At 38.0% G+C, this 21,974-nt stretch overlaps 1 protein-coding gene across 1 annotated transcript in view; it reads right to left on the bottom strand.

The window, feature by feature from the left end:
* The window catches only part of GABRG3 (gamma-aminobutyric acid type A receptor subunit gamma3), a 435,843-nt gene that overhangs the window by 113,924 nt on the left and 299,945 nt on the right, over nt 1-21,974 (bottom strand). The gene's annotated exons all lie outside the window — the stretch shown is intronic.

The following is a 21,974-nucleotide window of genomic DNA, read 5'->3' as shown; positions in this document are numbered from 1 at the left end:
ATCTGGTACATACATACAGTGAAATATTACTCAGCTATAAATAGGAAAAAAACTATTGATTCATGCAAAAATCTGTGCTTAGTGAAAAGTCAATCTGATGAAAGAAATCAAAGAAATTCTAAATTCATGAAAAGACATAATACATTCATCAATCAAAAGACTCAGTACAGGAAAGATGCCAATTCTCCCCAAACTGATCTATAAGTTACCTACTGTATAATTCCACTTACATAACATTCTCAAAATGACAAGACTTTAGAGGTGGAGGAGAAACAGATTAGCTGTTACTGGGAGCAGGGCTGGAGGCAGGGGTGGTGTTGCCTAGCAGGGGAGCTCCTTCGAAGAGGAGGACTATGGAGGTGGTTACATGTACCAATGTGTGTGATCAAATTGCATAGAAATATATACACAAATACACACAAAAATGAGTGGATGGAAAAAGCTGAAAATTGAATAAGGTTTGTAATCTAGTTTCCAGTATAATTTTTTTGGTTTTTATATTTTACCACAATCATATAACTTGTAAGCTTTAAGGGAAACGGGAAAGGCTACATGGGAGTCTATGCATAATTTTTCAAATTTATAATTATTTCAAAATACAAACTTTAAGACATAGGGTGAGGGGAAATCTGCACTTTCAGTTGTTGCCATCAACTTCATCTCTGTGTGCCTGAGCCACCTTCAACAGGCCCCATGCCACGGCCACAGAGCACGTCCAGCCGTCCACCTTTTGTAGCTCTGTGTTTACTCCTAGCCTGTTAGCAGATTGCTGCCAGTTCTCCACTCCTGCCTACCCCCTAAAGAGAAGCATCCTCTCTGACCCCCATGTTTTCAGCTTTCCAGTTTTTGTTTTCTTTAATACATGACAATTTGATGAATTAGTTTTGGATGGCGAGATGTGCTGAGCCTTGCTCTGCAAAGCACTGAGCTGGGAGTCAGGGCTTCTAACCCCACACCCTCTGATCTGGGTACCTGGCCTCTCTGAGCTCCAGAACTGTCAGATGGGACTAAAAATACCCAGCCTGCCTAAAGAAACAGGCTGGGTGCTGATGACATGACAATGACAGAGAAAAAAACAGAGTACTTTTGCTTTTTCCTATAGTAAAACACAGGACATATTTTTAGAGTTTGGTTGGTTGAAGTAGAATTCCTCACTTCTCACTATCCACAAAACTAAACATGCTCTATTCTCTATTGGTTATGAAATTTAGTCCATTCAGATAAAAGCTAATAGGGGAGATTTGGGGATTTTGGATACACTCAAGTCTTTGAGAGAGTCGCTGACTTCATCTCTGTGCAGGGCCCTGGATGCACTGCTCTCTGTATGATTAATTTATTATTGAAGAAGATTCTGCCTTTTAAGGATGAACTTGATTCATAGGACTAGCTATATCCAGAAATAGCCAAGTTAAACAACGTGGCCCACATAGGAACCAGCAGTAAAGTTTATGCAAACTCCATCTTTGCCCACTGTTTGCAGACGCTGGGCAGAGGCTGCCTGGGAATCTGGGTGGTGTGCTCACAGTTGGGATGGAAATTGGGAGACAGCACACTGACTGGGCCTTGAAATGTAGTTGCTGAGTCAACAGGCTTGTTGACAGAACAGGGAACATCACTGCTTAGCAAAGATCATTCCATTAACCAGGGACCATGGCTGTTGTCCCGAGTCATTGTATTTCACAATTGAGGAAGAAGATAAAACTGCACTGATAAGATTTGAAGAGGGGTCATGGCCCCAGAATACAACAGGTAGAAGGATTTAAAACCAGGACAATTACTCATAAATGGACATGGCCTTGTCACATTATGTAGGCAGCTAAGCTAAAGGACAAAGTTTAAAAAGTGGGAGAAAAAAATCACAGAATTGTGGAACTTGCAGGTATCATAAGGTAATAAAGGATGAGGAAACAAAAAATCATATTAACAAACGAGTTGCCTGTACTACAGTGTTTTTTAAATTTCAGTAGATTTAGGGGGTCCAAGTGTTTTTGTTACACGAATGATTTATATAATGCTGAAGGCAGGGCTTTCAGTGTGCCTGTCACCAGAATAGTGCACATTGTGTCCAATAGGTGGGTTTTCATCCTTCACTCCTCCCATCCTCCCCTTTCTTGAACTTCACTGTCCAGTATACTGCTTTATGACCATATATTTCCCTTGTTTAGCTCTACTTATAAGTGGGAACATGTGGTATTTGTTTTTCCATTTCTGAGTTACTTCATTTAGGATAATGGTCTCCAATTCCTTCCAAGTTGCTGCAAAAGACATCATTTCATTCCTTTTATAGATGAGTAGTACTCCATGGTATATATACCACATTTTGTTTATCCACTAATCAGCTGATGGGAACTTAGGTTGATTCCATATCTTTGCAATTGTGAACTGTGCCACAATAAACATTCCGGTGCGGGAGTCTTCATGATAAAATTACTTCTTTTCCTTTAGGTAGATACCCAGTAGTGGGATTGCTGGATCGAATGGTAGGTTGACTTTTAGTTCTTTGAGGAATCTACATACTGTTTTCCATAGAGGTTATACTAGAATTAAATGTTAGACTTGAAATCATAAAAATTCTAGAAGAAAACATAGGAAAAACTCTTCTGGATGTTGGCATAGGCAGAGAATTTATGACTAAGTCTCCAAAAGCAAATATAGCAACAACAAAAATAAATAAATGGGACTTAATTAAACTCAAAAGTGTCTGCACAGCAAAGGAAATAATAAACAGAGTAAATAGACAACTTACAGAATGGGATGAAATATTTGCAAACTATACATCAAATAAAGGGCTAATACTCAGAAATTACAAAGAACTCAAACAAATCAGCAAGAAAAGACAAATAATTCCATCAAAAGGTGGACAAAAGACATGAATAGCTTTTTTTTTTAAAGAAGATAAATTGTCAACAAACACATGAAAAAAAGTTCAAGGTCACTAATCATCAGGAAAATGCAAACTAAAACCACAATGAGATACCACCTTACACCTATCAGAATGGCTATTATTAAAAAGTGAAAAAACAACAGATGTCGGTGTGGATGCAGTGAAAAGGGAATGCTTATACACTGTTGGCAGGGTTTATTTGTGTGTGTGTGTGTGTGTTTTATGCTATTTTAGTTGTGAGGTCCTGGGATAGAGGTCAGTCAGTTCCCTTCTTGACTAGCTGCTCAAACCACTTTCTTTTGATGGGATCTCACACTCTGGGCCACTATGCATCCATCCTAATCACCCTGGGGCCAGGTACCAGACAACCAGGGACAGTCGCTATGTTCTAGACCCTGAGAAATTACACAAATTAGCCCATCCACAGGGTCCCCACGGCACTAGCTAACCCCAGCCCACTTGGCCCTACAGCTCCAGCCTGCTGCTGACCTGGTCCAGGGGCAGCTCACCACGGGGTCTACATGGCAGCTCCTGCCATTTGGAGCTATAAGTAATAAAGAGTTCTGACTTCTTTTTGTGAACGTCAGTGTATTGTGTTTACCATCTGAGAATCTTTAAATTTATGAAACATTTCCCAAGGCTATATTCTAGTTCAAGCAATGATATTAATCAATGGCTGAGCAGGGCCTAGCCTGAAATGTAAGGCACACACTCCACTTATCATCCACAAAGCCGTCAGGGGAAGGCAGAGAGCACTCTCAGTGATTAACTTTTCTGATGGTTAGATCTGCTTCCTTGAGAGCAGGAAATATGCATTTTTTAATCCCAATTGCCTAATGTGGTGCCTGAAACTTTTTATGTTTGCCTAATTCTTTTCCCATAGAATAAATGCTTAGCTGAATAAATATTATCCAGCAATGTTCTATGAAATTAGGTAAGAAAAAAAAAAGAATGGCAAATGTTTTAGGTTAGATTGTGCCTAAATAAAAGCTATAAAGCAAAATGATTTACCTTCTAGGGTTTTCTATGCCTTTGATGTCTCCCTAAGTCTAGAAATTTTTCTGTATACAAATACTCAGCTCAAACTTTTCCATTGTTGCAGCAGAGAAAAGGAACTTCCAGGTAAAATCCACAGATTTGATAATCACCTGGATGAAGGCGCAGGTAGCATCCTCTCCGAGCTGAGAAGCAAGGAGAAGGAGCAGATTTGGGATGGGGATAGAGCTGGTGGGTAAACCTGAGCAAGGTTTGCAACATGTTGATTTTCAAGCACCCATGGGGCATCTAGGGGTGATGGGATGAACAGATCTGACACTGAGCTGGAGGGCTGGGCAGGAGGTAAGTGTATGTGATGTAAAGGGAAAGTGAGGAAGGTGGGTCTGCACAAGTGTACATACCAAGGAGAGAGGAGCTCCCCAAAGGGGGCATCGGGAGTTCTAAGAGAGGAAGAGAAAGAGGAAGAGCTGGAGGAAGGACTGAGGCAGAGTCACTAAAGCTGCAGGTGGGTGGGGGACAGACCATAGAGAGCTGGTCTGGAAGCCAAGAGAGAAATCAGTCTGAGTGCCCCTTGCCCAACTTGCAGAGACAGAGGGTCTATTGGGAGGAGGGCCTGGAAATGTTTTGTGTGGAAATCCATCTAATCATCTTGATATTTTAAACATTGTTTCTGGAAAGCTGTATAACACATATTGTACAAGATGATTTATGGAGTCTTAAAATATCTTCAAGCTTGACCATAGGGGGAAGCTCACTGCACCACCAGAGGTCTCAAAGTGCATTACCAGCAGCCGATGAAGAGAAGGCTCCCCTTTCCTGTCTTATTTGAATATTTATAATATATGGAGGCAAACAGACTTGGTGACATCTGGAAGCCTGAAAGCAATTAGAGCTCAGCAGGTGCCAAGAGGAGGAGAAACTCTACTGTCCTCTGCAGTCACCCGGAGGCAGAAAACACCACATTGGAATTCTCAGGAATTCCAAAACCTCACATCTGGTACCACTGCATTGCTCACCTTTCCACTCCCTTTGGGTCTGGGTTCTGTTGTATCAGTCTTCAGTTCTTCAATGATAATAGGATTATAAGCCCTTTGATAGTTATAAATAATTTCATAACTATGAAACAGTTTTTGGTTCACAGCAAAATTGGGAGGCAGGTCCGTAGATGCCTCATACGCCCCCATCCCCACACATGTTCAGCCTGCCCCATTAACACACCCTGCCTGGGTTTTATTTATTACAAGCAGCATAGCATTATCACCCAAAGCACAGAGTTTACAGTAGGGGTTCACTCTTGGTCTTTTATCTTCTATGGATTTGGACAAATTTATTTTATTTTTTTTTCTTTCAGAATATTACAGGGGTACAAATGATTTGGTTACATGGATTGCTTTTGTACTGCTTTAGTCAAAGTTGTAAGTGTGCCCATCACCCAGACAGTGTGCCCTGTACCTGTTAGGTATGATTTCACCCATCCCAGAGAGGATGGGTCACAAGGTGTAGAGGGAGGCGATCTATCACCCTGCAGGCCAGTGGCACTGGGTGGCCGGGGGAAGGAATGTCCCTGCTGCCCCTGGCTGTCATAGGCATGCTATGGTCAGAACACCAGAGGGGCTCAAGCCCAAGCCTGTCAATAACACAGACCTCTGAACTCCCCTGTGAGCAATGTCAGTGAGAGTCACCAAACATCTGTGTGTCAGCACCTTTTTTGTGGCCCAAATTCATGCCAGTAAGCAGGAAAACATCCACTAACCAGGCAACCTACCCCAGACCAGGCCTGGCTGCAGGTCCTTGGGTTGATCCCACAGGCACGAGTGCCAGAGCTATGCGGGGCATTTGGTCGCCCCCTATAGGTACTGGAGGTCAGAAAGTAACAGAATCAGGGCCAGATGCGTGTATCCAGGATCAGTGAGCCCAACGGGGACAGCACTGACATTTTGCTCATTCCAGCCACTAGGACAACTTCAAAGCTGGCACCACCAGCAGCTGGGATCCAGGCAGAGCCAGTTTGTGCTCTACGATCCGTGCCTGGATGGCATGCCAGCCCCCGCTGTTCCAGCTCCCAGAGAAGGATTTAAAAGTTCTGAATAAGGCACTCCACAGCATGGGGACTCCTGAGGCATGGGGCCCAGATATCAAGTTATTTAAAAGCATTTTGAATTCACTCCAATGTCTTCTGAATCCACCTTCTCAGCTAAGAAGTAACTCTCAATCTAATGATTGCACCTTTGAAGGAAATGAGTGTTTTTGCTCTAGGTGCTTTCAAGATTCTTCTCTTTGGCCTGGTTTTCAGCTGATTACCTCAATATGCTTAAGTATCTTTTAATCACTTTCTTATTCATCCTGATTGGAGTTCACAGGGTTTTTGAAATTGTGATTTGATGTCTTTCATCAGTTTTAAAAAATTTTCAGCTCTTATCGCTTCAAATATTGCTTCTGTCTCATTTTTTCTCCTTTTTTGGGGGGGCACTCCAATTATATATATGTTTGGCTCTTTACTGCCTTGCCTGGTTTCTACTTCTGCTTCTATGTTTTCTACCCTTCAACTTTTCAACATTTTATTTTGGTATCTATTCTGATTGAAAGATCTCCTTAGCTCTTAATCATCTGAGATGCTTCTTAAAAAACTGCTGGACACAGAGCGGAAGATTGGCCCAAAACAACCATCTTTCTGATTTTCTTTTCCTTTCCCTGAACTTGGCCATTTAAGGTCTTGTTAGCTCCAAAAAATACTGAAGTCTTTTTCTTTTAGGTTGTCCTCAGAGAGGTCTATCTGAATCATATAGGCCACCATTCCCAGCCTCAGAAACCCCATCACATCTATAATTTTTCTTTGGTTAGATGGTTTTGTAAATAGATTAGAAGAGAGATAAGCTTTAATATTATTAATTCAATAGTAAGCCCTTAAAGTAATGCCTGAAATTCCACCACTGCATATTTTTCTCCTCTCTTAAGCTCTGCCCTTTATCTGTACTACTATATTAGATAAAATTGCCAGTGTAATAATGGGGTCACTAGCCATGTTTTTAAAAATCCCCGACAGTGTCAAACTTCTTCCTTCTCAGTGATTGGGCTTGTGGCCAATTCCTTGAGTAAAGGCAGAGGAAGACATACTTGGATTTCACTGAAGGGAATGAATACAATCTGTTGACAGACATAATTCTCCTCTGTAGTTAAAAAAATATTCAGTTATCCTTTGCTTATTTATTTAGTCAATAATGAACACATAATAATGTATAAGTATTTGTAAATTCCATATGGCATGTTTTCTCATATTAAGCTTTTTGAATCTTGGCATTGTACAACTCCTTCTTGAACACAATCTACAGCTCAGTTGGACAGTACTGGAAATGGCAGGAGAGCAAGGAAGAAGGTCAAGGTGAGGACCTGGCATTACTCACAAAGAAATGTGGGCTAAGCAGGTTGAATATCATGGAAGTGGGGCAGTGGGAGACCTATGAAAGAGTGAGCAATTGAGGTATATACATAATTATCTGGGAACTAAAGAAAAGAAGTTGGATACGATCTAGAGTCTACATCATGAGAATTCACATTTCCAAATATTGCTTTGGATAGAGCCAGAAAATAATCAAGTATCCATGAAGTACTTTAATTTCGTTTGTACCTTGGGGCCTTTTGGCAATATCATGATGCCAATAGAGACCTGGTTTTTAAAGGCATAAAAGAAAATACATATGGTAATTAAGAAACCCAATCACACTGATGTCAATGATGATCCTAATAATACACTTTTCCAATCTAGTCTTATGTATGCCTCTCTAGTAGTGCACTAAATAACAGTGAGTCAAATATCTGTTAGAATTTTGATGTAGTAAGAAGCAAAAATGGCACACTGCAATTCCTGCAATCACCATAATGTGATGTGAGAATATCTATGATTTTTATTAATGAACTACTGTAGTGTGCGCTTCATTCAAAATTGAAAGTCATGCTAAATTTCAGTTAGATCTTAAGGAAATGAAATGAAATTCTTTTTACATCTAAGTTTAAAGATTCCCCCCAAATTCTGTCCATGGATCACCTGGACTGTGAGAAAGGGGACCCATGAATCCCAGGAAAAGAATTTCTGCTTTAGAGGGATGGATCTGGAATGTTCTAGGATTAGTTAAAGTGTCTAATTAGGGGCCAAATGGCTACAGTGACATGAGAACAGAGCAGGATAAGCAGAATGAAATTTGCCCTCAATCTTCACTGAAGTGTCCATGAAGCAGGTGCACATCTATGGGAGGCGAAGTCAGCCATTATAACAGGGCTGAACAGACCCTGGACAAAGTTAAAGAAGCTGGTCATGCTTGCAGGCCTGGGAAAATATCACTGGAAGTTTACAGAATGCTCTCACTTTAGCCTGAATGAAAAGGCTGCATGTACAAAAAGATTTCATTTTATGAATAAGATTAGATCCACGTATTTTACTGTAACATAGTGAATCCAGGAATTTTGTTGTTGTTTATTTACAAACAAGTTGGTACTTATTCTAAGGCTACAGATTTCAAGCTTGATAAATAAACTCTATTTCCATAGTAGCTCTATGCAAAACTTTAGTATATTCTTTAAAAAATTATAAACTTCTCTGCAGAAACTGGGTGCTTATAACTCACTTGTTAAAAATACACTCTCAGAAGTGTTCATCTGGTCATACTAGGTCCTGAGAAGATAAAGTAGGTTTGTTTTTTTTTTTTTTTTTTTTTTAAACGATGGTGGAAGATTGTTCTAGAAGAATGGATGAAAAAGCCCGTGACAGCTTAGAGGCATGAGGTGAATGATGCTAGTGGGATACAGTCAGGTCCACAGAAGATAAACCGATGTGTCACTGCAAGAGCAAATGTGTCAGTCCAGAGGGACAATAGGCGGTGGCTGTTTACTGCTGAGGATAAAGACCTTATCCTCACAGCCCTGATATTTTCTGATGGGTGAAGCTTGTGCCAGTGTCTCTTCCCAGGGAGCAGATGGCACCTGTCAGCCTTCTGCCCTTTCCCTGAGTAGGGAGAGAGCTCAGAGATTCATCATAAATGTCCAGGCAAACCAATGTTTTGGATGTTAGCGAATAGTTAAGCCTCCTTGTTGCCCGTTTATATTCTTTTTTCATCCAACAATTTGTCAGCAGCTGACACTTCAGTCAGCCATTCTCTTCAGGTGACTTCACTCCAACAGTCTTGTTCTCTTGTTGTCTAATATGGGCGTGGCCAGGTGAGTTCAGGAACCACAACATCTGAGTTTCAGAGTAGATAAGGAGGTAAGCACACCTGGTAGCTTTGAACAATGGGTTTCATCACAGTAATAAAATCTTTTGTGAAAAATCATGGAAATAAGAAGAAAGAAAGAAAATCTTTAATATCCCTTTGGACATGGTACTTTTCCCAGGGATGTGACTCTAAAGAGAAAAATGAAGAAAAAAAAAGGACCATCCTGCTTCAGTCATGGACTCTGTAGTCAAGTTGGCCAGCCCTGAGATCAAATCCATCTTTTCTGCTGACAAGACACACTTCTCTACACTAAATACACATTGAACAATGTGTATTTGACAACAATGACAACAGTGACAACAGTGCTGATGCTATCTAGAAAAGGAAGTTCTCTTTGAGCCAACCAATTTCTTCTCAGTCTGATAAACTCATCTGGAACCTAGAACATTCCATATATAACTATTTTGGAGAAGTACAATATCCTCCTCTAATGATGAGGAATAATGGGGTCATACAGTTATAAATTCATTTAAAATTCTGGATTTATGTCTCCTACATGGTTTAGTTTTAAGAAAATCAAATGTTTTCTTAAATATCCTTTAAAACAAATAAACAAATATGTGAATGGAAGGATAATAAAGTGAAAGAAACTAAATCATTAATATGCAAAAACATCACATAATAGCTTCTCACACAATGGGTAAAGGAAGACAGCATTTTGGTTATTTTAAGACAATATTTTAAAGTAGAGAAATTAATTGGAAAATTTCCTACATAATTGTAAAAAGTGCTCTGCAAAATCATGGCAAAATAAATACAAATGTGAAGTATTTTGTTAAAAATCCTAAGTTGTAAAAACCCCAAGTAAACTTATTTATTCTCATAACATAGTTTAAGAAAGGCAGCTCTGAAAAAATATTTTTAAAATATAGTAATGACTATTCATTTTTTTTGTGTTAATGACTACCAATTGTCAAGAGGAGAAAAAATAAATGTTAAAACTCTCAATATCTGGCTTTTGTGGAGAAGAAAAACATTATCCAAAAAGTAGACATTAACTTTAAAAAATCCTTTGATAGCAAAGTGATCAAAGATTTAAGTTTTATGTGTAGCCTTGAAAATATAGAATAAAAATAAAAATAAGCATGCAATAGACACCAATTTTAATTACCTACATAGACTATTACATATAAAGCATGTAAGTGCCATTCATATTTCACCAGCAAGCAAGCAAGCCCAAATGCTTTTGTTCTGTGTCTGAGTATCCAAAGAGCATGTCAGTAAAATGGGGATATTTAACTTCTGACTCAACTCTGACCTTTTCTATCTTTGTGTGAAGATCTGAGTCTACTGCCATTACTCAGAGGAAATAACTTTAATAGTCTTGAGGTAGAAAATTGAAGACATTTTAACACAATGGACCAAACACTCAGAGTCAGTCACTCAAATAGCAAGTACAGATAATACTTTACGATGAATCTAAAATAAAATATCTCCTTCCTCCACTAAGGGTCCTGAGGTCAAGTACAGGAGTCAATCTCTTTAGGAAAAAAAATACTTCCGAGTCAAGGGTTTCTACAAATGTCAAAGCTTAAGCTTGTGTCTTTTGATATATTAATTGAAAATGCACTGTGGTTTGAACAAAGGTTACTAGGTATGTCTAGGGAAAGTGAGGGAATTACAAAGAAGCCGTTGCTATGTAATTAAATAAGGCACTTGAATATTTATTAACCGTGGGGCTTGGAAGCCATTATTAAGTATCTTAAGTGAGATTTGAGTCCAGTAGAAAAGCACTTGTTCATCTAAGCAGCAACTAGAGGGCCTTTTCTTTCCTAGGTTTCAAAGGATGAAATTGACATCCATTTATTTTTCCATTTTTAGGTGAATCACTCCATCTTTTTTTCAGGGTCTTCTCAAAGAGTTACTGAATGGACTCAGAGGAAGTGTTTAGTAGAACACCCACTATTGCTAAATCAACTTCCTGCAATTTTAGGTAATAACAACTTTTAGCAAAAAAGAGACCATGCCATTCTTTTGCTTTTGAACCCATTCTTCTATTTTCATTTAGACTTTTAAAAAGGAGGAAAGAACTGCCATTTTAAGTTTTCAAAGTTAAGACTAAAATGCATAATCTATTGCTCTGATGGGGGAAGGTTCAGTTCATGATGTAGAAAACAAATTCCTGCCTCGCTATGAGGAGTCCATGCCTCCTCTCCACTAGCCGTCTAACTCCCACCTCCAGCCTTTTACTTACAGGGTTTCTCCTGCCTGATCTGCCTTCTTCTTTACCTCTGATGATGCAGGTTTTATCTGTAGTTCAAGGACTACTCTGCTCTAGCTCAAGAAATATTCAGCAAATAGTCAGGTCCACATTGGCCAAACATCAAGCCCTTTTCTGAACTTGAATATGACTTATTATACAATGTCTTGCATTGTGCTACAGTAGGACTCTGTGTGCATGTATGTGTATGTGTGTGTATATGTGTGTGTGTGAGAGGGGGGAGGAGGAGGGAGGGAGGAAGAGGGAGAGGGAGAGAGAGAGAGAGAGAGGGAGGGAGGGGGAGAGAGAGAGAGAGAGAGAGAGAGAGAGAGAGAGAGAGAGAGAGAGAGAGAGAGAAAGAGAGAGAGAGAGAGAGAAAGAGATATTTCCCCTACTCAAATAGATGGCAAAACTTCTTTGAATTGAGGAGCCTTGTCTTATACACTTCCATTACACCACACTGGTAGAAAATCATTAGGTGTTTGTGATTTCCAGTCCCAATTCTTTTGTAAAAAAACAAGATAGGTATACATAAATATTTCCTTCACAGCTCTTATCATTATTTGCACACACACACACATACACACACACATACACATAAATACATATGTTCATGATGGCAACTGCTCACTAAATATTTATAAATGAAAAATGTGATTTCACATCATATGAGAAAAAAAGTCAATTTAATGAGTATGGTTTGGAGAATGGCAATGAAATATTACCTTTTCCTCAACTCCAACCTCTAAAAACTTATAATAGCAGAAGCCTATTGAATTTGAAATAGATCATCTTAGATTTTACAAACACATACACATGCACACACACACACACACACATACACACACACATATATACACATAATATCTCAGGTACCATGTAAGGCCTTGACACCCAGAAACGACTACAAAGGTGAGGCCCAGGCTTTTTCATACATGACTTTGACTTACAGATGATGTAGATATAAAGGCTTTGACCTGCACTGACCTGTCACTTAGAGACCTGATCTGTAAGTGACATAGATTATATGGATAGTAAAATTTCAGAAAATGAAGTTGTAGAGATGTTGAGATGAGGATTAAGTGTGACATTGTAAACACCAAGAGCAAACACCTGCACATAAAAAATCCTCTATTCATATTAGCTACATGCCAGCCACTGTCAGCTGAAATAGGAAATTGGAGGAGAGTTTAAAAATAAGCTGGGAAAGGACACAGATCAGCAGAAGCAGAGAAAAATTTAAGAGCCTGGGGCATTAAAAAATCACAGGGAAATAGTGTGGTGTGATATGGGAAGGGGCCAAAAGGAGTGGAGTCAGAGAGAAGTTATAAGAGAATCTAAAGTGAAATTAACTATGTAAGGTATGACCCATAATGGGGAATATTGTGTGCAAGCCAAATAGAGGAGGTTGGGCATAATAAATCAGAACACATGGAACATTACTGTTTCTAGACAAAATAACGAAGTGTTAGTGCATTATAGGTTTCCACAGTCATCATTTCCTTATGTATCAGGATTGCAGTTATAAAGGTTGTAGAAATAAGCATAACAGTCAAAATTAAAATTGCAGTTGTTTTTACCGTTAGCCTTACAGGATCAAATCAACACATTGTTATTCGGGTCAGCTCTTTTCCCCCTCCCCCATCCTCTTCTGTGCAGGTGTATGTTTCACTTGTGATATACAGTCAGATCATTTGTCAGACCATGTGTTTCATCTTTGCTCCCACGGTCTTGTTGATTGTTAAAAACTTATGCACAGTAAAAATGTACATTCTTTGGTGTATAGTTCTATTGGGTTTGGCAAATGCATAGTGCTGTCCTCATCACTGTAGTTCCATCACTCCCCACATTTTCCCTAGATAATGCTACCTGTTTGTGGACCATACCTCTCCCCACTTCCCAACCCCAGGCAACCACCAATCTCTTTCTTCTTCTATAATTTTGCTTTTCTCAGAGTAATATAAAAGAAATCATGAAACATGTAGCCTTTTTGTCTGACTACTTTCACTTTAAGATTTGTCTATTTTGCATGAATCAACAGTTTATCTTTTAAAAGAAATTCCCGAGTAATATCTCATTATATGGATATATAGCAGTTTGTTCATCAATTAACCAGTTGAAGGAAATCTGAGTTGTTTTAAAATTTTAGCAGTTGTAAATAAAGCAACTCTAACTTTTCAAGTGTGTGTGTGTGTGTGTGTGTGTGAGAGAGAGAGAGAGAGAGAGAGAGAGAGAGAGAGAGAGAGAGAGAATGTTTCCATTCCCTAGAAGTGAGAAAGAGAATGCTGGCAGATGCATGTTTACCTTTACGTCACCTGATAAACTGTTTTCTAAAGTAGCTGTACCATTTTGCTTTCCAGAGGAAATGTGTAAATTCTGGTTTCTCCACATTCTTACCAGCACTTATTATGCCATTTCATAAAAGACTTTCTAATAGGTGTGTATTGGTGTCTCAATGTACTTTTAATTCACAATTCTCTTGTGATTGATTATGGTGAGCATATTTTCATATGCTCATATGATAACATCCATACACCTTTGATGGTTAAGTGTTTGTTTAAATCTTTTATTATTTATTGGGTTGTTTGCTTTCTTATTGTTGAATTTTGAGTGTACTTTAATATTCTGGATACAAACTCTTTTTCAATTGTGATTTGCAAGTATTTTCTCCCAATATGTAGTTTGTCTTTTCACTTCTCTTAGGAGCACCTATTGCAGATCAAGATTTTAATAAGTCTAGTTTATCATTCTTTTTCTTTTATAGGTCATGTTTTTGGTCTCTTGACCTTTTGTCAAAATTTAGTTGACTATGTTAGTGTGGGTTTATTTCTAGATTCTAGATTCTGTTCCATAAAACTATATGTCTATAATATTGACAAAAAGATTGTCATGATTCCCATAGCTTTATGTACAATTAGGCAGTGTAATCTTCAATTTTGTTCTTCATTTTCAAAATTGTTTTAGGTATTATAGTTCCTTTGCCTTTATGTCTGATTTTAGAATTAGCTTGTTAACATATACAGGTCTACAAGTCTCATCAAATAAAGAATAACAGTAAATAGATAGAAATCAGATAAAAGAACCAAATAGAGATTCTTGGATTAAAAAGTACAATACATGAAATGGAAAATACACAAAAGAGTCTCAATGGCAGTTTTGAGCTGGCAGAATAAAAAGCCAGGGAAATTGAGATAGATCAATTAATGTTATCCAGCCTGGGGAAACAGAAAAAAAAATTTTTTTAAATAAGCAGAGGCTCAGAGACTGTGAGATACTATCAAGTATGCCAATATATGCATAACAGAGCCCTAGAAACAGAGGGGAGAGGGGAAGGGACAGAAAGATAGTTTGAAAAATAATGACCTCAAATTCCCCCAATATGATGTAAACATTAATCTTCATATGCAATAAACTTGACAAATTCCAAATTAAATAAACTCAATGAGTTCCACACCTAAACACATCATAGTCAAACTGAAAAAAGACAATAACAAAGAGAGAATCTTTCAAAGTAATAACAGAAAAACATCTCATAATGTACAAAGCCTCATCAATAAGATTAAAAGTTGACTTCTCATCAGAAATAATGAAGATCAAAAGGCAGTAGGATGACATATTCAACATTGCCATAAGAAAAAAAGATTGTCAACTAAGAACCCTATTTTTAGTAAAACTATCCTTCAGAAATTAAGGAGAAATTATTAATAAAATAGTCCCTTATTTCAAAAACTGACAGGATCAGGCATTAGCATACCTAAGTTAATGCTGGTTGAGCTACTTGGCTAATGAACAACAATTATATCAGCATGTTTTAAACAAAGATTTAAAACCAATTACTGAGGGCATAAAAAGAGAAGCCTTGGTCCAGTTTTGCATGTGTTCACTCAAAAGAGTCAAAATCATTTCACAATATGATATATATATATATATATATATATATATATATATATATATATATATACTACTTTTCTTTGTTCTTTTCACAACAACCCTCTAAAGTAGGTTGAGTTTTGAATCCTGTTTTTTGCAAAACTGAGGCCCCCGTGTTTCCCAGGTCACAGATTTGGTCAGTGGCTGTCAGGGGCTGCACTTTGACTCACATATAAACCTCAATGTAGAGAAGGTGTCTGGAACAGTTCCTAATAAGTAGGTATTCCAGTATCAGCATTAGGTATTATTATCATAACCAAAAATTAAGTGCAGGACTAAGTTAGCTCTAAATTCTTTTACAATTCTAAAATTCTATTTGTCTAAATATATGAAAACACAAGCAAACCTGAACCTACTATTTAGGTACTATCTTCTGGGACTAAGGGAGCTTCTCTGGTGCCTTAGCATTCAGATTTAAAATTGCCTACAAGCAATTTATGTGAACCTATTTCCTGTAAGCGCCTATTACTTTATAAATGTAATTGAACTATAATAAATTCTATAAAATACCCACACACAAAAAAAGAAGACATTTTTTCCCATTTTACAAAGGCTGTTGAGGTTTGTGAAATTTGGTCCCCACATCTTTGTTAGGTGCCATTTGCTACCTGAGAAATTTCTGATTATGTCTGGTGATCAAAATGCCAAAGACTTTCTAGAAGTGGTGAGAAACTCCCTGGACAGATCCTAAAGGCCTGCCTAGAATTTGTTTAGCTGGCCCTTTTGGCATACCTAGAAGGCAAAAGATGGAGTGAACTCTGGTTCCGACTTGACTTACCATAGGGGTCAATGGGGACAAGATGGGATGTACTGAGTGAGGGACAGGAGAGCAGACAACGTGGACCCCGAGGTCCCTGGACTCAGTGGTGTATGGACATGGTCCACACACTGTACTTCTATCACAGGGCACTACGGATTTATTGGACCAACAGTGGAGTCATTTGCTGTGGAGTAAGTTCATGCTTTATTACATGAAAACAAGTAAAATCATACAACAGTTGAAGTCTAGGACTTCAAGAGAGAAAATTTACCAAAATTTTCTGGTTGGTTCATTCTTACCTTGTATATTACAAATTGAAAGCTATTCAGAGTTTCTGATGTATTTCTAGTGAAGTCCAATTTAGTTTCTACAGTGCAACCAACGTTAACAGTAAACAATAATGGTTTATTTTTCCAATTTTCAATGGTGTGATATATCAAAGCAGCAAAATCAATTTGAGGCATTATTATTATCTGTGAAGCATTTTTCATGGAAGAATTTATTGCTCAATATTTTTTCTATCTGATTTACCATGATGTGTATTTGATTTTTAAAGAGTTATAACAATAAAAATAATAAATACCTTGCTTTGAGCATCATGGGAAATTTATACCCTTTTAACACTGATGTTCAGGTTTGTAAACATTCTTTAAAAAGATTCTTAGCATACAAAAAGTTAGCAAAAAAGGTGAGATAGATTACATTCTTTGTTCTCAAATAGTTATTTGCCTATTTCCTTAACTTTATGTCAGTTTTTATACCCTGCAGGCAGTTTTATGCCTGCATATTTTGTACTGCTTTTAAATTTAAGCATAAAAGAGGATATACTGCAATATGTTCTTTTCAATTATTTGACTTTTTCATGTTTGTGAAAGGAAAAGATGGAAACCAAGTATTTAGTCGTTTGTTTAGCATTTTACAAAATTTAATTTGGTTTGTTGGCTTGATGGATCATTTGAATAACTTGCTTTGAGTAGGTGTGACTGATTATGTTCTGTAGGGTGCTACTATATATGTATATTTTATCAATCAGAATTAGATTATGGGATGTATTAGAAGCAAAAAGATGTTACATTAAAAACCCAGGCATATATATGTTGAGTGATGAAATGTAGGTAGTGGACACCATTTCTCTGAGGAGTACACCTATCAAATAATTCACATTCTTTATCAAAATAATCCATTTGACCTCAGATAACAATTGTTGCACCGGTACAAACTTTGGCCAAATAAGCTTTTATTTGTATGAGCATCTGGTCTGTTCTTTTTGGTACAGAGCAAATTTTTCCCACTAGAAGTGGGATTGAAAGTTTCAATGGAACCTGTACTAGACACTAAGTTACTTTCCAGATGATGTATTGATTTATGTTATCATAAGACTGACTCTCTCCACATATACTCAGAATTGAATATTTTCAAAAATTTATTTTCTGGTAATCTGATCGTTTAAAATGGCAACTCTGTTGCTTTCATTTATTTTTTTATTTTAGTGAAATTGAATTTATTTTTGTGTTAACTTTCTATTTGCATATTTTTCTGTGTGAATTTCAAGTTTATATTATAAGCACACTCTCCTATTGCATTGTGTTTTGTTGATTTATTGTTTTAGTATTGATTTGGGGGACTGCTCTGTTAAAGAGGGATATTATATGTTGGGATTTTTTCAGTTACAAATCACAAAATCAAATGCAAATTAATGTTAAGCAAAAAAAAAAAAGAAAGAAAAATAAGATAATTTACTGGACTATGTAACTGGAAAAATTAGAGCCAGGTATGGCTTAAGAGGATGAATCCATGCATCTGTCTGTCTGTCTGTCTCCCTCCATTCCTCAGTTCTGCACAGGCAGACTCTCCCCTCAGGTGGTGTAGATGGATCCAGTGTCCACAGAACCACATGGTCCTGATGCAAATATCTTAGAGGGTGACAGGTGTCGTCCTCCAGCTTCCTCACAGGAGACACTGTTCAGCCTTTGTGATAGGAGACTCGGAAACTCTTATAAGTGAGTATGAACCTTATGCTTGTTCATATATTTTGACCATTTTTTTCTATTGTGTTGTCTTTTAATACTGATTTATGAGAGCTCATACTCTTTTCTGAATTCTAAAATGTTAGTTATATATGGGGCAAGTTTTTTTCTAACTTGAGCTCACTCTCTCTCTCTCACTCTCTCTCTAATTCCAGTTGTTATTTCCTGCAAGAAACTCTCTCTCTCTCTCATTGGTGTCTCTTTGTTTCTCTGTGTTCTGTAAGAATTCTGCTTCATTAGCAGATGACAGTATTGTCTAACTGCTATTCTGTTCTTTTAATGAATCTTAAGTGTTGAAAATTTAGCATTCATACACTGAATTCTCCAGAAAACTGCTTCTTTATTTTTACAGTATAGTATCTACTACTATTTAAGGGATGAAACAGCCTCACAAGTTTCTCTGAGATTACTAATTATTCAATGGTTCCTCTATTTTGTGCATCAATCTGTACTCTTGAGACCATGATCTGCAGTTGGGATGCTCTCCATTATGTCTGGACATTTACTCAGCACGATTCCACTGAAGATGCATCATTTACAGACCTGCTTTCATGCTCTGTGGAGTAAGACATCATGGTCAACCATCTTAGGCTGAAGTCCTACTGAAGCTCCTCAGAGCTCTTTGAGTTATTTTTCCTGAATATTTGCCAAACGCTGGTCCTGTAACCCTGCTCTTGGACAGTGCTATGGATGGTACTGACAAGCTTTTCTGAGAACTTGTTGGAAATGAGTCCTCTTAGTCTTGTGTGTGCTGTAGCTCCACCAACGATGCTTGAATCACAACCAACATCCTTCCTTCCTTCCTTCCTTCCTTCCTTCCTTCCTTCCTTCCTTCCTTCCTTCCTTCCTTCCTTCCTTCCTTCCTTCCTCCCTCCCTCCCTCCCTCCCTCCCTCCCTCCCTCCCTCCCACTGCAGAAGACACTGACACTGCACTATCACAAGCAGAGGTGCTGCTCATGCCCCCACTGAGGTCTGCGGAGATTACGGGACAGAAGCTGGCCAGCCATCCCCACCATCCCCTACTGAACTAAGGGAACTACAGCAAAGAGTCTGCTTCTACCTCCTCCACCTAGAGAGAGGGAAGCTGGAAAGAACCATACTTAGATCTGTGTATGTCTTGGACGTACAGCCAAATGATATATGAATGAAACCTACCAGAATTAACAGTGAAAAGGCTTTGAGAAATGAACTAGAATACGGAACACCCCCTGATTACAAATGGCCTCTGGGTAATATAAAGTAGGGCAGGCCCAAATAGGATAGTGCTGAATAGGCTTTGAACATAAAATTAACATTCAAATAATAGCCCACAAAAGTAGGCCAGGACGAGCATTTGAAAATGAATAGATTTATTTTTTGCTAAAGTTATAGACTTAAATAGATACCTAAGCCTCATAATTTCACATTCAACATGTCCAGATTACAATCCACAATTACTCATTATATCAAAAACCAGGGAGATCACGACATTTGAAATTAGAAGACAATCAGCAGACGTCAACACCAAGAGGTCACACATGGCAGACCTATCAAAACAAGAATTTACAGCAATTCCCACATCATGTTTGTACTGTAGTCAATATGTTGTACCCATACCATTTTCCCTTCTCTGATCAGATTATATTGGGACATGCTGGGTAACAGGTATAGAAGTACCCTTTATACTATATATAAAGTTTCTATGTAAAGGTAAAGTTATTTATAAATGAAAAGTTTTAAAAAGTAAGCAACTCTCATACACACAATAACATGAACATTTTTTTAAATTGTCAAAAGAAGCCAGATAGACACACACACACACACACACACACACACACACACACACACGCATACTGTGTGATTCCATTTTTATGAAATTCAGGACATTAATCAATGGTGAAAGGGTGTCTGTATGAGGTATTTCGTTAATCCTTTGCCAAAAAAAACAATGCTAAATTTTAAAATTTTTCAAAAATTGTGATTGAAAATCTCTAGATATTAGCCAAAGGACACAAGACAAACTGAAAAGCATTTATTCAAGAAAATATATTAAATCAGGTTATAAACAGTGAGAGCCTTTGGAATTTTAGTCATGGGTTGCTCACACAACCTTAGCTTCATGACCTGGATGTGGAGACATTCCATCAGGACTGGCAGTCCCAACGTACCACTATACAGGGCTAACTATATTTGAAGCAGAGCATGGAAAAATTCCATTAAAAAAATCCCATGGAAAAATGCCAGAAGCATTGTTTAAACAATATAGATCTCAGTGATGAATGACCCTGGAAGGCTCACCCAACCCAGCCCCACCCAGCCTCAATCCCACACATGCCCCTGATGAGGTGGAGAATAAGGACATACCTGGAATTCCCAAGGGCTCACCCACAACCTGAGGCATTAGAGTGCTTCTCCAGAGGAACTAGAGCTATTGGCAGTACCCAAAAACATTGCTGCTTGTTCCTTCTGGGAAAGTGCCATCTACTGACACGGAGGTCAACTTGCATGGCCTTTATTGCATTTACTAACTCATCCTACAGAGTGTGGTCAATTATCACCCACAAGCACCACCTACTGGCTCAGAGATTAAACTGGGCCTGTCATCTAAACAAAAAAATCTAAAGGTAAGAAGCAACAGCTGCTCAACCTGAGAAGGAATCAACAAAAGAACTCCAGAAGTATGAAGAATCAAAGCAAAGGGACACCTCCCAAAGGGAACACCAGCTCTCTATCAATGGATACTAATCCAAATCAGAAAACTGAAATGACAGATGAAGAATTTCAAACATGGATTGTAAGAAAGCTGAATGAAATGCAAGATAAAATAGAAATCCAACACAAATAAACCACACACACACACACACACACACACACACACACAGACACACACAAATCCAGGAAATGAATGAAAGAAAACACAAAGGAAATTGAAATACTACGAAATACCAAACAGAACTTCTGGAAATGAAAAACTCATTTCAAGAATTACAAAACACAGTGGAAAACCTTAAGATGCCTGGGTTAGATCAAGCAGAAAAAAGAATCTCAGAGCTTGAAGACAACACCTTTCAATTAAACAAGTCAGTCACAGAGATAGAGCAGAGAAATAGGAGAAACAAGCAAAGCATACAAGAAATATGGGATTATGCGAAGAGACCTAACATAAGAATCATAGGCCTGGCATTCCTGGAGGTGAAGAAGAAAATATACAAGGGTTGGATAATTTATGAGGGAATAATTGAGGAAAATTTCCTTGGCCTTGCTAGCAATCTAGATATCCAGGTACAAGAAGCTCAAAGGACTACTGGGAGATTCACAGCAAACACACAAACACCATGACACATAGTCATCAGACTTGCCAAAATAAACATGAAAGACACCCTCCTATGAGCTGTAAGACAAAATCAGCAGGTAATTTACAAAGGAAAACCTACCAGACTAACTACAGACTTATAAACTGAGACCTTACAAGTCAGAATGAACTGGGGCCCCATTCTCAATCTTCTCAGACAGAATAATGGCCAGCCTAGAATTTTGTATCCTGGAAAACTAAGTTTCTTATGAGGGGGAAATAAAGTCTTTCTCAGATAAGCAAACACCAAGGGAAGTTTTCATGATAAAAATCTGTCCTACAGGAAGTACTAAAAACTGTGTTATACATGAATCAGCACAATAGACACTCACCAGTGTAAAATAACTCAGAAGCTAAAGATGAAAGGCAAGATATAACAATGGATCAAGAGATAAAACAAAGCAACAAAGTTCTACTCAACAAGATGAACAGAAATCCACCCCACTTATCAATTGTTTCAATAAATGTGAATGGCTTGAACTGCTCAATGAAGAGAAAGACTGAACAAATGGATAAATATATACAAACCAAGTATGTGATGTCTTCAGGAAGCATATCTAACACACAAGGATGCATTCAGAC

The sequence above is a fragment of the Microcebus murinus genome, chromosome 7 (assembly GCF_040939455.1).
Source record: "Microcebus murinus isolate Inina chromosome 7, M.murinus_Inina_mat1.0, whole genome shotgun sequence".
NCBI classification, from domain to species: Eukaryota; Metazoa; Chordata; class Mammalia; order Primates; family Cheirogaleidae; genus Microcebus; species Microcebus murinus.
Note: the sequence above shows the minus strand (reverse complement) of the source record. Positions and strands in the feature narration are given on the sequence as shown.